This window comes from Hippoglossus hippoglossus, chromosome 13 (assembly GCF_009819705.1).
Source record: "Hippoglossus hippoglossus isolate fHipHip1 chromosome 13, fHipHip1.pri, whole genome shotgun sequence".
Lineage (NCBI taxonomy): Eukaryota > Metazoa > Chordata > Actinopteri > Pleuronectiformes > Pleuronectidae > Hippoglossus > Hippoglossus hippoglossus.
In genome coordinates, this window is record NC_047163.1 from 7,526,871 (window position 1) to 7,543,461 (window position 16,591).

A 16,591-nucleotide genomic window follows, 5' to 3' on the forward strand; every position below is an offset into this window, starting at 1 on the left:
TCTAACAGTAAGGGCCTGGTCACCCTTGGTTACCAGTCGTGATCTGGGTTATAAGGTTATATATTTGCCTCAGTTAAAAGTAGTGTGAAATTTAGGCTTATATTTGCGCGGTATCCACACACATGACTCTTATTTAATTAAGAGGTGATAATATGTCAGTGTTCATAACTTGTTTCCACGGCCTCTAGGTTGACATAATATTAGCTAATTCCAGGTATATATTATTGTTATCATCTACAGATTTTGTTGCTTTTGCCATTGCTCTTCGTCTTCGTCATTACACTGTCTATGCTCATTCTAGCGTTGGTAATGGGAACATTTGTAAGATTTCACCAGTAATTCACCCAAAATGCTCACAGACCAGAATTAGCTTAATCTTGGATTTAACCCTTGGCCACCCTGAGAATCCTCTCAGTGTTAAACACAGTGTTGTGTTGAGCCTGTGGATACAAATGTCTTTGGTCTGAAGTCCTGCAGATAATCTTAACTCCAACCTTCAGCTCCTAAGTAATGGCTTTCTGTGGCTCCAACCATGCAACCCATAATCTGGTCCTATGGTAAAAGGCCACATGGCAGATACATGAGAAGAGAAGACGACTTTAAGATCTTCGAATCCAGACTAAAATAGACGCTTTGTGGTCTTTGGCCTATTTTTAACTCCCATTTGCTGCGGAACATTTTTTTGTAGGATAACTAGCATGTATGGGTGAGCTAAGAGTGACGTAAAAGGGATATTTTTGAATTTGAAGAAGCTTTCTTTATTTTCCTTCATCTTAAATATGTAAAGTATTATCATGAAATAATGTGTCAATAGACTGCATTGTCACAAAATAATAGTAAAAAGATCTGCAAACTTGAAATCACTGATCTGGATTATAGAACATAATCAAGCTTTAAGAACGCTGGTTTATTATTAAAAAGCTCAGTTGTGAATGGAAATAAATTGTAACCTGAAATATTAATAAAATAAGTTAAATAAAATCCCAAATTACGTCTAAATGATTTGTGGTTAAGCAGCTAAAACCTGCATATAAACATTCATTATTATAAACTGTTGATTCTGATGTTTACTAGTGGGAATAGCCTTATATATCATGTTCTTCCATTGGAAACCCAGTCCTGGGTAAAAGCGTTTCATCCTACCCGTGGTATAATTCAATGTTGAGTGATGCCTTGTCGTAGCCATGTCACACTCATGTCAGGCCCAGTAATCCTATTACAACCACTTTCATCATCACCAAGATATCTAGATTAAATTCCTGTGTCAACAGCGATTATACTGGGAGGGGAATGGGATTGCTGAAGGTCCAGATGGGCAGCAGCGACTGCAAGTGATCAGTAATAGTGTAAGTATAGATTATATAGTTCACCGCTGGCTGGGGTCTGCTGCATGCGCTGCCCTGTCTGCAACAAACGCTGCTCAGTTATTCATTTGAGGAAGTGAATTAAATCCCTGAGACGCCTCGGCTGCATTTCAAGGCTCCGAAAAAATAAATGTTTTTCATGCCTCTCATGTGAAAAAGAGGAAATCAGAAATACAGAGAAAAGAGAGGAAATCTTGACCAGATGGTCTGCCCAAGATTATCCTCCAAACATGGCTTCCCAGTCTCTCTGAGCCCCTAATGGCAACACTGTTGTCTCAAAGAAGCGGGGGAGTAAACACATTCAGTTCAGTGTCAAGCAGATGTCTCCACTGGGGGTCTGCGTGTTTAGTATCAGTCTGTGTGTGTGTGTGTGTGTGTGTGTGTGTGTGTGTGTGTGTGTGTGTGTGTGTGTGTGTGTGTGTGTGTGTGTGTGTGTGTGTGTGTTTGTTCCTGGGTACAGATGTGTGTTTGCTGTTGCGCGGTCAGGAAAGGGTTATTCAAATAAGCGTGGTTTGTGTTTTGACCCAACTGCATTGAAACGCTCAGCACCACCCACACTTGTATTGAGCTGTATTCCCACATCTGTGCTGCGGCTCAGATATCACTGCTCCCCCCCCCCCCCACAAGCAGCTGCTGTTGGCAGAGGACGCTGCTTTGCACAAGCCTATGCTCTCACATAGCCTCAATGCTTACTCATGTGGAGTCACCACCTCCGACATCAAAACATGCATCACAAGTCACACCCACTTTACACTTAACCCTCTGAAGCACAGCAGTTTTATTTTCTGCTCAAACATTTTTGAATAACGGATATGCAGGGGGATCCCTCTGAGCATTTTTCAGCAAGTATCTGTTTGACCTTTGACCCCTGTCCTGGTTATCTGACTGTGAGACCTTATTGTGTCAGACTGGTTACAGAGACCACTATGACTTGCTGCAGGTTTTCTGGCAAGAGCTGATGGAAATATTCAAGAGATGAGGAAATTCCCACGGATGGGATGTTACACCATGACTGAGCATTGAGCACATTCAGATCATCTTCATCATCATCATCATCATCATCATCATCATGATCATCGTCATCAGCATCACAATGTTTTTTCTTTGTGTTCGTTAAAAGTTTGCCATGACAGAAAACAGATACAGATACATAACACAGCTCATTTAGGCTCATTGTTTATCTGGTGTAAAGAATGTATTTGGATGACAAGTCAACTTCCACAAGTGAAGCCAAAACATCTGATCACCCACCTGATGGCTGGCTGCAGTATGAGTCATAAACCCTGCTTCCTCCATGTTAGCAGATGGGACCAAACTAAAAAGTCTAAATATTTGTTTTATCCATTTTTTCGAATAGATGGTTTCTGGTCATTCTTATCCCACCAGGGTTTTTTCGAAGTGCTCATTTTCCATTACGTTTTGTTTGAATTTGATGCTATAAACTGTTGACAGTGCTTGTATCAGTAGTGACTCAATACTGCAGCTACATTCCAAGAACCTGTATCAGGGATATTTGGGTTTGTAAAGTAGAAGGATGTGGATCGTCCATCTTTATTTAAAGTTTATGGTCTGGTGTGACTACAAGGTTAGCAATGAGGATAACTACGACGGAATAATGTGTGAACAAGTTAGAATAACAGGTGTATTTCTTGTTCTTTTTATTCGGCTGATGTTGTTTGAACACGCAGCTTAAACTTTACGGTTTAAACTAACGTGTTTCAAGAGCAAGTCAAGGTTTTCTAGCTATTTCATGCCAGTAATAACAGCAAAACACAGAGGAATGGATTCTGTAGAAGTTTACTACACTATGAACTTTCTACACAGGCTTTTAGACAGCATGTATTGTCCATTGTTATTGTAAGTATACATGTTAAAAGTTGTGTACTTTTTAACAAAAAATAAAAAAAATGCCTCTGATTGGTCAATATAGAGAGACATCACGTTTCCAGGGTTTTGATTGGTCAAGAGGGGCGAGACTAGAGGAGAGCGCAGGTCCGAGCTATGGAGGAGACAGTAGCAGTGTGTGTTTCTCCTAATAATAGTGTAATAGTTGAATATAAAGTGTGTGTTAGGAGGTGTCAACATGACATTTTAGTGTTTGGACTGTGGGAGCTCACTGCTGCTGTGTAGCCACTTGTTAGCATTCAGCTAATGCCACGCTAGTTTGTAAAAAACGGACGCGGGAGCCGCACCACGTGACCGGAAAAGCATGGTGTACCTCTGGTTTGAGGGAGACCAGGTGGCACCCTTCTTCATGGCTGGTGGGAGTGTAGCTGAGGAGGAGGAGGAGATGGAGGAGGAGGAGGAGGAGGAAGTGACCGTGTCATGGCCTCCAGGAGTGAGGACTCTATTCATACTGTAAGTGCACTCACCTCACACGTGGCTCTCAAGCTACACTCAGGCCTGTAACCGGGTTTTATTTGTGTTTTATTGCCGGTTTCTGGGTTTTATTTTCTACGTGGGCCCACAATAATAAAACAGTGTCTGTGGTTATGTTTCTGAACTTCAGCACAGAACAACATGTTCTTTCAACTTCTGTCTAATATACACAAAACATTGCGTTATTGGTTTTTAAGACTTTTTCCAGTGTTTCTGGTTGTTTTAAAAAAGAAAAGCGTGGTACAATTTATTTTACATCTTGACCCTTGGACAAACAAACATACAGCCTCTCTCACAAGAACCTTCTATTGCTTTGAAAATTAAAATAATCTGTAAATAAAAACTGTATGAAGGCTCCAGCCTGAGCTTCAGTATCCTTAAGGTTTTATGCAATAGCAGGAAGGAAATGATGGGTATTGTTAATATTAAGCTATAGAAACAAAAGAACCCAGTGCTTAGGATCTCATGGTGATTGAGGCCAAGAAAGCACTACATATATATATATGTATATCAAATATATTATGCATGTGTTATGTGAAATATATTATTATTATTCACATACATTTTTCAAATATTTAAATTGTTTGTGGCTCTCAGCTGTCACAATACACTATGTAATGTTGATCTAAATATACAAACAAACCTCCTCATATGTCAAATTGTGTTTTGACTCAAGCCTTTGTTTATTGAAAAAGAAAAGAAAAAAGCACAAGGAAAATTCTTCCTCCACATCATATATAAGCCACAGAAACCTCCTCCTCTGCCCCATTTGGGGTTAACTCTCCTTGAGCTGCAGGAAAGGCCAGTCTCACTTCACCAGTGGGTATTATTTTGTCCATCTGACGGAGACATAGAGGACAGTATGTCAGTGAGCAGAGGTAGAGTGGAGTGGTTGCCACGGTGAACGCGCTCCGTTTCCACCGAGCCGGCCCCTGATTGGCCGAGGCCGCGGCTGAGGGAAGGAAATTCTGCCAATTGGAAACAATTGTTGTTTGTTGCCGGGCCAAGCTGTCCTGACACAAAGCTGACATTTAATGGCAACAGGATGGCTCCTCAGGTTTGAAAAGGTGACACACAATAGGTCTCACATCATTTATGCTGCTGTTTAAACAGACTCGTTTTTTTCTTCTTAAATAAAGTAACAGACTGTCCACATGGATGCGTTATAACACAGTCGCCCCTCAGACAAAGTCAAGTTAAGGCCTCCTACATAGGAGCAAAACCCCCACACTTTAAACATACACAAAACAACCATGTAGCTTGTGGTTGATTTGTCTCCTCCTCCTTATTTCATACATCTTCATGGTCATTTCTCTCTCCTTGTAGCAGTTTCCTGTCTTTTTGTGGTCATCTTGCATTTCTCCCCGAGATAATTTGCAGAAGAAGATGAGGGGCCCCAATCCCCTTGGGCCGTGCCTTCTAGACTGTTTCAGTGATCCGTCCATAACTATTTCATATCAATTTATTCTGATCTTTTAGATAAGAATATAAATATCACCTCTTAAAAATAATCTAGTAAAATTCAGTCAGGATTTTATCAGGGTTAAAAATATGATTATTATCAGGAAAATGTAGTGATTTTATTGAATGTATATCGTGTCACATTGTTGTATTATTAAACATGATGTTGTTTTATTACTAGCATTAGCATATTAATAAGATGAATGGAATGTAAATACTGGACCGTGAATCCGATTAAGATCCATCAGCAAAATATGAAAGCTAAAGTTGTATCCCCACAACTATATGACCCAGTAACATCTGTGCCTGTTCTGGGCTGTTTGAGCAGCAAATGTACTGAATAGCACAAATGTAATGAATAACACAGCTGACTAATATAATTTTTTTTACCCTTCATTTTATTATGAAACATACAGTACAGTATAATATGTATTTGAATAAGCAATTTAAATATATAAAGTAGTTCCACCTCAATCAGTTACATTATACTGCTGCTTAAGAATCAGTAATAATAGTCCAACATAATATGTTCAAATTGACACTAAAATAGGCAATCATGCTGCATAATGGGTACTTTTACTTTCCCTGCTTGAAGTACATTTTTCAAATGTTTTACTCTAGTAGGAGTTTGAATGCAGGATTTGTGCTTTGCACACTGTGGTATTAATTCCACTTCAGTTAAGTATGTCAGTAATTCTGCCACAAAGAGATTGGTGGAGAATAAAAATAGGCTCAAAGAACTTCAGCAAAGAACCAAATGTTCTTTCAACTTCTGTCTAATATACACAACACATGGTTATTGGTTTTGAGACTTTTTTCCAGTGTTTCTGATTGTTTAAAAAAAAGAAAAGCTTGGTACAATTTATTTTACATCTTGACCCTTTGACAAACAAACATACTCTCACAAAAACCTTCTATTGCTTTGAAAATCAAAAAAGTCTGTAAATAAAAACTGTTTCAAGGCTCCAGCCTGAGCTCCAGTATCCTCAAGGCTTTATGCAATAGCAGGAAGGAAATGATAGTAATTTTTTAATATTAAGCTATAACTGCAAAAACCCAGTATAGTAAACTGCAGTAGATAATATGTAGTGTACATTAGATAATATACCAATGCAAAAGAACCACCAGAACCAAGCTAACCTGACTATTTATTACCCATGACCACCGGCTAATGGATTTCATGCATACAGATCATGTGTAGCATCAAAGTCCTGGAGATAAGCACCAAGTGTAAATATAAAGTGTATATTCTTGCAGGTTGAGTAAAATGCTGCCCTCGTACCTTCAATGTTAAAATTAAATATTACTGTTGAATTTGTATTTTGTCAAACAAAACTGCATTCTCTACATTTCTGGTTTGTAATATGTAAGATGAGGAATTATTTACACACTTTATTAAATCTGATCAGTTCATACAAACAAATCCTGTCTGTTTTTAATAAAATCATGTTCCAATTTCAGGCTGTTTGGTTTGAATCAGCGGGACATAAACTCTCTGAACTCTGCAAAAGATGAAAAACAATGAGCTCAGTATTCTCTGTGGAGGTTTCCGTTTCTTCTGAGTGTGTTTTTTTTTTTTAAATGTCCTCTTTTATAAGTTGGGCGTGTGCGTGAAAAGTTATCCTGCAAAACTTATTATGTTGTTCTTGCAGTGTAAAACTGTGAAGGAAAGATATCAAAAGGTGATAAAAGTGCTCTGCGTGCAAACATTAAAGCTGTTTTGCTTCTGTCCTAATTTGCTGAAACTCTTAAAGATGGCAAATTACAAACTGACCTTGAAAATGTGGGTCTTCTCATTTACCTCATTATTAAAACATATTTTTCTCTGTCGCTTAAAACAAATCTGTTTTCTTCATTTATTTCATTGTATCTGTGGAAATTCAGGCGTGCACTAACGCAAGGTAGCAACATTTCCAATGTCACTCATTAGCCGAGCATCTAAAACAGCCAGACAGTTATTGTCAGCTGCACATGAGTAATTGGATTGGATGGACGAGCTTAAACAATTGGATCTAATTGGATTACTCTTTTGGACCATGACAACTATTGTCAGTCTGAAATGTGCCCCTTCGGCACTGCTAATTGCATATGTAAATCAGAGATATTTGGCCCCTTAACATGAGGGGAGAGTTAATGCGATGAAGGAATTCGTTCACTGGGGTTGACTTACAGCCGACCTGGCAGGCGTCCACTGGTGGAGCCCGAAGCAGGAAACAGTACTGATCTGTTCAACTTGGTCAGGGGATTGCACACGTGATTTTGAGACTGTCCAAAATTAATATCATTATTTATTATAGTTTAATAGTCGCTCAGCTCTGTAAAAGGTGTCTTGACCTCCAAATGCTCCACAACCACACCTCTACTTGGAAACAAGACCACACTGTAAAAAAAAAGAAAGAAATATGGCACCCAGATTTTTTTTATTCATTTATTCATTTATTGTTTTGCCCTTGTTTTTTTGTCCATGGTGTGTACATTTTTTTTAAGTAACTCTACTAATTGTTTATTTTATTTTGACAAAACAAGTAAACAATGTTCTTTTTGTAATAAAATTGCAGTGGAAAAGAAAAACATAATTTTTTACAGTGGAACGTAATAAAATTTGGATTACGCTTTCTAATAAACTACTGTGTTTAGGTTATGTTATTTATGTTATAAATTAAAGAATTTGGCAAACAACACACTTCTTTTCTGTCAAATTGTCGCATTGCGCAGTACATATGCATTTGTAGTGACTACGCCATTATTAAACATTTGGCACACACTGCATTTGGTTTAGGTTGTAGGGAAAGATTGTGGTTTGGTTTACGACGGAGAAAAGTTCACAGTGACTTCATACACAACATGTTTATATACGTTTAACCAGAACCACAGTCTTTCCCGAACCTTAACCAAAGTGCTTTTATTAGACTGGCTGTGAATTCTGCTGCCATTAACAAATGTAGCCCTTCGTTCATTCAATACTACAAAACGTATTTGCTTTTGCAGTTTATCTGTATAGAATTGTGATTTCTTGGGGACAAAGTTTTAGCAGCAGCTAGCTGAGCCTCAGTAATAAATGAACTTTGAATAAGTGAAGTTTACCTGGAGTCCTGTTTTGATAGAAGCTAACTACTTCGCTGTGCAGAGCTAACATGTACATAAAGTGATTTAAAGCCTCCATCCAACTGTTGTGAGAGACCTGAGCCCCAAATGTCAAAGTTATTGATAGCAATGGTATTAATACTGAATTTAATATTGTAATCTTACACTGAATGTCATGGAAGATGGAAGCTTGGATGGCACGTTAGCATGAAAGTTGGCTACGTTGTGTGTCCCGTTTGGACTATCATGCTAGCGCCAAGCGTTTAGCACTCCCACTGTGGAGATAAATCAAATGTGTCAGAGCTCATAGTCATAATCTGCTGCAACATTTTTCATTCATTAACAATTTTTCCCATCTTTATTTTATTCTCAGTTACAGCAGAAAGAAGAACAGTAAAGCTTAAACATCATGAAAAGTTATCCTGTAAGATAGCAACAGCCTTTCCAGAACAAACACATCATTTGTTGATCCAAAAGTAATTCAACTGTAACCAAGACCCTTTTTTCAGAGGTTAACGGAGCACTGTGAGTGAGCATGAAGCTTTTTATTCAAACTAAGAGTCGAGATCCATATTGTATTAAATCACCAAAGTAATTGCAATTCCTCCCAGGGGAGAGATTAATGTTTGCATTGAATTCCATGGCAAGTCTTGGTTATATGTCATTACTCAAATCCACAAATGTCAACCTCATGGAGGCGATAGACCAAAAGGTCAGGGGGATCATTAAGTCAGCAGGGTTCATTCTCTGGGGACCATGAATGTCTGCAAGGTATTTAATGGCAATGTATCCAAAAGTTATCGAGATATTTCAGACTTGAGGTTTTGGGTTGAACAACAATTGTTATCCGTAGAACTACCACTAACTATTCTGCAGTTTCCAATTTTCTAAAGTTGTTCCGTTAATATAACTGAGTTGTAAATATTCTTTGTCACTTTTACTTTTTCTTACTCTTACTTTTTTTTGACATGTTGTGGAGAGGATGTTCCGCTTTTCCTTTAAGTCACAGGAGGGGTCCAAAGAAAATATCCATAATCCCAACACGCATTAAATTCCGTCCCTCCTCCCTCCTCTGTTAATGTTCATACAGTCAGTTTGAAAGCTCAGACTTCTCACAGTGAGTTATGTGTCACACAGGGCGGATGGAGGGAGCATTAAGGACGACGGGGCGGAGGTGGAGGAGGAGGAGGTCACGTTTCAATTCCCCCGCAGCGGTCTCCCCTCCCTCTCGATGCAGAGTTCTCCTCATCCTCCTCCTTGGGGTGAGCTGAGCAGTCCTTCACAGAGAGAGAGAGAGAGAGAGAGAGGCAGCACATCTGGAGCGGCAGCCATGGGGCCAAAACATGGCGCCAGCACAACCCTGAGCCAACACCACATAGAAACACACACACGCACGTCTCTGTGTGTCCCAGCATGCTGTTGTGATGTGGCACCAAAGACTTCATTTCACACATACTCCGAAACACAAGATGTAGATTCTCAGTTTTTCACTTGGCTCCACGAAGCAGGAAAAGAGTCACTCTAATAAAATAAAAAATAAAAATCCCTCCTACTGAAGTGCCCTTAAAAGCTCCTTAAATTAATCCTGAGAAATTAACATAAGCAGATACCATTCCTTTCTCACTGAGGCAGGGCAGACCCTCATGCATGTTAATTGTTCACAGCTTTTATAATCCAGTCCTCCACATGTGGGACCTGATCCAGTCTGCCTGGTTCTGATTAAGACTCAGCCACGTGGGACCCGACGCTGACAGAGGGATCTGCGGCACATTTCTCTGGGTCTGCGGGATCTAAAACTATTGTCTTGATTGGTCAGCTGAAACTTCTCTGTCATGCTCAGAGTTGTGATTATTGCTAATTTGCGCCACTGAATGAAAATGATACTGGCCAAACACAGCTGGGTAATTACATGTGTGGGAAAAGGCAGACATCAGTGAGAGCAGCGCGGGATTGGTTGATTACTCCTATTTGAAGGGAGAGGGGGGTTATTTTCCTTAATATCCCACAACCCACTGAAACCTTGAATCTGTAATCTTGCAATGTTGTGTGAATGTGTCCATTGTTCAGGGACGGTGTTTGTCCAAATTTGTGAGAAGACAAATGGAGAAATTTACTCAGACACATTTAAAATTCTAACCTTCCTTCTTTGTGAATTTATTTTTCAGTTAAAAAAAATACTAATTTCATGTTCATGCAATGCACTGATGCCTGGATTGTGGCCCCTGTGGTGTCTTGCTTCATGGGCCCCTGCCTGGAGTCTACATGCAGGAGGAGACCAGGACGCAGGTCATGGGGGGAGGATGAAGAAAATGTTCATCAAGCAGTTCTGCTTTCTATTGATGGGTCACCGGGGAGCCCTCCATCACAAACAAGCCGGTCTGTCCTGTTGCGCCGCGCACTCTCAGTCAGTGTGTCGGGTTTCAAACACATGGAGTGGATTAACTGAATGTGGCACTTTACCAGGGCGACGTCCGCCACACCCTGACCAAGCAGTGACTGGAGGTCCTGCTTTGTTTTCTTTATAAACACAATGCACATTTAAGACGTGTTGTTGCAGCCCGGTGCTCGTTCACTGCAGCCGAGGCCACTGTTGTAAAGTGGTCTGAGGAATGCTGTGGGAATTTGACACCTATTGTAGAAAAGAGTGATTTAATTAGGCGTAACCGTGATGTTTGTGTTTAGGGTTTTACCTCTTCTTCTCATAAATAATGTTTAGTTTTTAGTTTCATACGGTGAGAGGTGGAAATCCCAGATCAATTTACTGATTCAAATCACGTCATTCAGTTCAGCTGAAAGACTTGTGGTCGCTGACGATGTCGATTATTCACAGTTTTCAGGAGCTGAGCTGTGGCATCGCCCTCAAAATGTACTACAAAAACTTACTCAGTCTTTCAATGTGCCTTAAATGGGGGGGGGGGGAAGCAGTGTGGTCTTTTGATTGATTGATTCATAGAGTAATGTTAAAAAAGTGAAACAGGCAAAATTCTGATATATGAATTATGTTTTTGAGGGGCAGCAACACATCAACCTAAATAAATGTAAAGTTGCTACGGCTTTTTACACATTTACCAGATATGGACCAACATCAGCAGTTATTCGGATTTGTGTTTCTGGCCAACTGAAAAGTCTTAAGTCAATATTCACTCTTCTTTTAGCTCCACCTGCTCCTGAGGGAAGAATCTGACTTTTAAAAAGCTGAGATAATTTTGGAAATAGTGTGTGGTCTAGATTAGCTCTACATGGAAAGTGCCCTGAAGTAATATCTGTTATGATGTACCACTAAAATCTAGGTGGTGACTTAATTTTTGTGCTGTTTTGGTGATAGAAGGAAGAAAACAGTTGTTTAGCAGAGCTTATTTCCTGCTGAGAGAACCAGAGCAATAAAACAATATGGCAATAAATGTAAAAAATATTGATAAGCATAAGATTGTTTTGTAAGTGTGGTCCCATATAAGCCACACCTGTTTGTTTTTTATCTGCACCAATCCGGTATTCAAATAATAAATCTGAATCACTCTGGTTTCCTCATTGTAAAAATTCCTAAGCACTGTGCACATGTGAGGTGTGAATCACACAATTGATCAGTCTAAGAAGCAACACCTCAGAGAGTTTAAAGTGCAGGGTCACCGGTCCAGGACGGTGTGTGCTTTGCTCAAGGACACTTCAGAAATCCTCTGTGGCTTCAATGAGCTTGTGTGTACATTGCAAACTGACCTCATGGTTGGCTTTCTTCCCTGCACTCAACATTCCTGCGTTTTTTAATTTACTGCGGTGACTTCAACGTCCTCCGCGTCATTGTCGAAGCTGCTGCGCTTGAATCACACATTCCTTTTATGTATACGCAGGCATTTACAGCCGGGGGAAGAGTAAAACATTAAACCACGTTCAACACCCGGGGACCTTCAGCCTGCATCCATGGGCCACCTATGATACACCACTGGAACCGTTTATCAGCAAATCTCCTTTTTTTTCAGGGAGCGCTTGGCTGTGATCCCAGAGCCTGGATACAATGGAGCTGAAAGTGCAAGGTGCTCTCCCACTCTTTCAATATTCCAAGTCAGAGTAGATAAAACTTTGTCTTTGTTCTGTGAAACTCCCGTGAAGAAAGTAGGAGGTGACGACGCTGTGTGAGGAGACAGCAGTGTAACACCTCATCTCCAATATCAAACTGCATTTAATGCGTTGTACGGAGTTGTCTAGTTGGTAATGTAAATAGTTTGGTTTGTGTTGAAAAGTTCTATCGAAAGTCTTTGTATTTTCCCATCTGTGAATTGTACAAATGAAGTTACATCCACTTTCTTTGTTTTTTGATGGAGGTAGAAATCTCAGAGCCGTGTTCTTTAAAGGAGAACTTTGAATTTTGTGGAACATCTCTTGCCAAGAGCACTGGTATCTTCTTGCCGAGCCGACCTGTTTTGTCATCCAACACATTTTACTGTGCCCTGATCCTGTGGTAACCTACATATGACTAATTAAACTGAACTAAATTAAACCAAGATACATAAAGAGGTAAAAAGAGGAAAGCTGCAATAGATTCACATTAAAAAATTACATTTGCAGTAGGGAACAGGATTTAGTGAATATCCTCAGTAATCAGCAGTGAAGATGCTAATGATGTGATTAAGACAGAAGCAAGGGAAACTGTCCTCTTTCCTCCGCAGCTCCGCACTGCATACACAATAACAGACTAGACTTTGTAAAGACGAGTAAAAATAGATAATGATGTGTTATCTCAAAGAGGCTGCACTGTATGTAACGGTGACAGTTCCCCGAGGAGAACGTCAGCGAGAGCGTCTCACGTTTCCATCATGTTCTTTTAGATGCAGCTACGCTTTGCCCTGGTAATATTAGCTCTGTCTTCCCAACTCATGTACGCGTCTGTGACAGTGTCACACTGACAGGATGTACATGTGGAGGAAGGCACAGCTAATGCCAGCTGACGTGGGATGTTTGAAACATGCTTATGACTGACTCAGATGGTTATCTTTAGTCGGGAAAGTACACACGAGGATGCATGAGGTCATTCTCATCTTAGACTCTTTCTTCTGGAACAGTGAATATTGTGCAGGGTGAGAATTTGAAGAAAGTTTACCAGATTACTAAGTAAGAAAGAAACGCAAACAATACCAAGCCTTGCAGATGGTTTGGGGTTTATTCGTGAAGGTTTTAAGATATAGATTATATGTGTAATTCTGCATTTTCCTTGATAAAGCACTAAGATATAACGTTTAAATTCAACAGCAAAGCATCTTTCCGATTTTCACAAACAGGGTGGAGGCAGAAATCTCAGACATGTCAAAACCTAGAAGAGGGTCTGGAGATGGCTGCTAACGACTGATGAAACCAGTAAGTCATCTGTCAAAAGGTGGTGAGAAATTAGGCCATAACATTGTAATGGCCTTGAGTGGGTATAAATCTGAGAGCGCTGAGCGTTTCAGGGCAGGTGAGGATGACGGACTTGATGTTGGAAGGTCATGAACTGTCTTTATGATCTTTGTGTTGACAGATGAAATAAAGACAGATGATAGGTCGACACGGTGACTCACTCTCTGCACGTGACTCAATCCAGCTTCTGTCAGTGTCATCAAAACACACGCGGCCGTCTTTGCGAACCACGTGCACGAGTTATTACCGACATGGAACCTCTCGGAAACAGAGCGGAAACATTTAAAAAAACTCTCCTCAGCAGCAGCTCCCACTGAAAACATGAAGCTATACTGAACTATAAAGAACAGGAAGGGGGATGAAGAGTCGTAACCTAAGCTGTTCAGTTTACAGATGGACACAGTCGGCTGTTGACAGTCCTTTCCTCTGACTGGCAGGGAGGGCGCTGACCTTTAACCCCAGCTGGATGCCCATTCTTGGAAATGGGGGGGGTGGGGGGGGTTGTCTCCCTGCTGGTGCTTTGCTGCTGTTTTGACACCATAAAGAAAACATCTTGCGTCAGGGGGAAGCAGCCATATGTTTTCCCCAAACCCCCAACGAAAAATGGTGAATACCACAAATCTTGGTCTGCTTCACCGAGGAGAGTTTATTGATTCTCTCTGGAGAGATTTACATCATGTGTCCGATGTGAATGAGATTTACGTAATGGTCGCCCAGCGGCAGATGACCTCTGCAGCTAAGTACAAAAGTCAGATTCACATGAGCACTGCGTCCCTGTAATCTGCAGGTGAAGTGGAGAACAACAGGACTGGGATTGAGGAGATAATGACCCCACCTCGGGGTTAATCCCCACCTGCAACTTTGAAATCTACCCGATTCCTGGTAATCCAAGTTAAAATGCAGAGCTAAAGGATCATATAAGAACATACAATGATATCTTGTATATGTTCAGTGTAACACTCAAAACAGAGTCACATTAATAGCATCTTCTTCAAAGAGATCCCTCATTTTCTTTATTTAAATTTGTAAGTTCTAACTTTTTTGTTTAACCACAATAACGTCTTATGTGTAAGTGTAAACAATGTCCAGACAAGATGAATAAACCGGAAAACTAAGGAAAACTTTGCTCATCTGGACCTCATTTGCTTTTTAAAGGTTAAGAGTGTACTTTAAAACTCAGGTAACATCGATGAGGAGAACTTCAAATGAAGGCAAATTAAGGTTTAACACATAGACTTTATACAAAGATGAATGACGCACCTCCACTTCCTCTGGCTGAACTAAAAAGAAGCTAAATATCCTACGTACGGCCGTTGCCATTTGTAGACTGTGCAGTCGTGCTCGAGGTCCTGATACACACACATCATGACGTTTTAAAATCAAACTCAGTCTCATCATATTCTGACTTTTTAGTTTGGCCCAGGTCCAATCAACTAATGTGGAGACAGTGTGGTTCGGGTCAGGGTACAATGATTATAGTCGCTTTAAGCATTTAAATTTCCTACATTTCACGATGGCCGACACATCATTAATCCAGTGATTCCATGCTTTTCCCAGAATGATAATCTTTTATGAGGAAGCTGCCAGATCACCTCTCTTTGTGAAGCACCACTCCACATGCACTCAGGCCAAGTGCAGCAGGTCTCGCTGAATAACATCACAATTCATAGGATGACAGCAGGGGACAAGCTTTCACACACAAAACCCACTAGCTTCATGTTTGCAGCTGCCAGCCTGACTTTCTTTTCTCTCAAAGTGCTTCTTTTGCTCGGCACTTATGTCATCCAACCTCCAGAGTTAAATAATTGAGGCAAACACATTTTGACATGTAGTACAGGAGTTGTTTTTTCTCCTCCGATACATTTAACTTGAGCGTTAAAGCGCCGGCACGAGTCGCGGCCTCCTCGTAAATTAAACATCGTGCCACCAATTAAAGCCCAGAGGGAATGCTGTCTTCCTGTTTGCAGCAGCACAGGAGCAGCGAAGTCGGTCTGTGCACGAGACCCAAAACTTTAGAAGTTGGAGATAGCACTTAAGTTTCATCATCTCGCCAGCTTTAGTATTTATAACCTGCTGCAGAGCATCCTAAGGCTGATTTGAAACATTAGGCTTTATGAGCTGCCTCAGCACTTCTTACCCCCCGATTAACACACGAGATCAGCACCTTTATACCACACACACATTTTTGGCACACTTTCCGTCTCACTGTTCTCGCAGGGACATTTTCCAGACTGAGTTTGCTGTGGAGGAGACGCCACTGGTGGTCCTGGCCGACCTGGAGCCTTCCCTGCATGGTGGCCCCAAAGGCCACAGGGTCTCAATGATGGCAAATGACCACTGAGACGATGAGCAGGCAGAAGTGAACAACTGGTGACCTAGCAGCCCAAACTGGGAGAGCTTCATCCGCCCAGTGGTGATATGTCAGTGTCAAAACATAAAGGAGCTGGAGCATGGATAGATTATGAGAAAATGTCCCCCTGGGTACAGACCGGTAAAAGGCCCCTCACCCTTTCAATACAGTTTCCCCAGACTTGCCTGTGTCTCTTTATTTCTCCCATTTTATGTCTCTTTTTATGTTCATTTTGCGTCTCTGTGTTTTGTGTCGATTTAAGCTCACTTTGCTTCTCTTTTTGGTTGTTTTCTGCCTCTTGGTGGTCATTTTGTGTTGTTGGTGGGTAATATAATGGTTGTTTTGCCTTTTTGTGTTTGCCTTGTGTCAATTTCTGGTCATTTTGCATCTCTTTGTAGTCAGTTTGCATCTCTTTTCGTTTGTTTTGTGGCCTCTTTTCGGTAATCTATTGTTTTATAAAGACTATTTTGGATCCCTGTGGTTGTTTTGTGGCAACTTGGGATCATTTTGCGCATGTTGAAGGTCATTTTGTTTCTTTTGCCTGAAGAATAAAAACCAATTTAGGCTT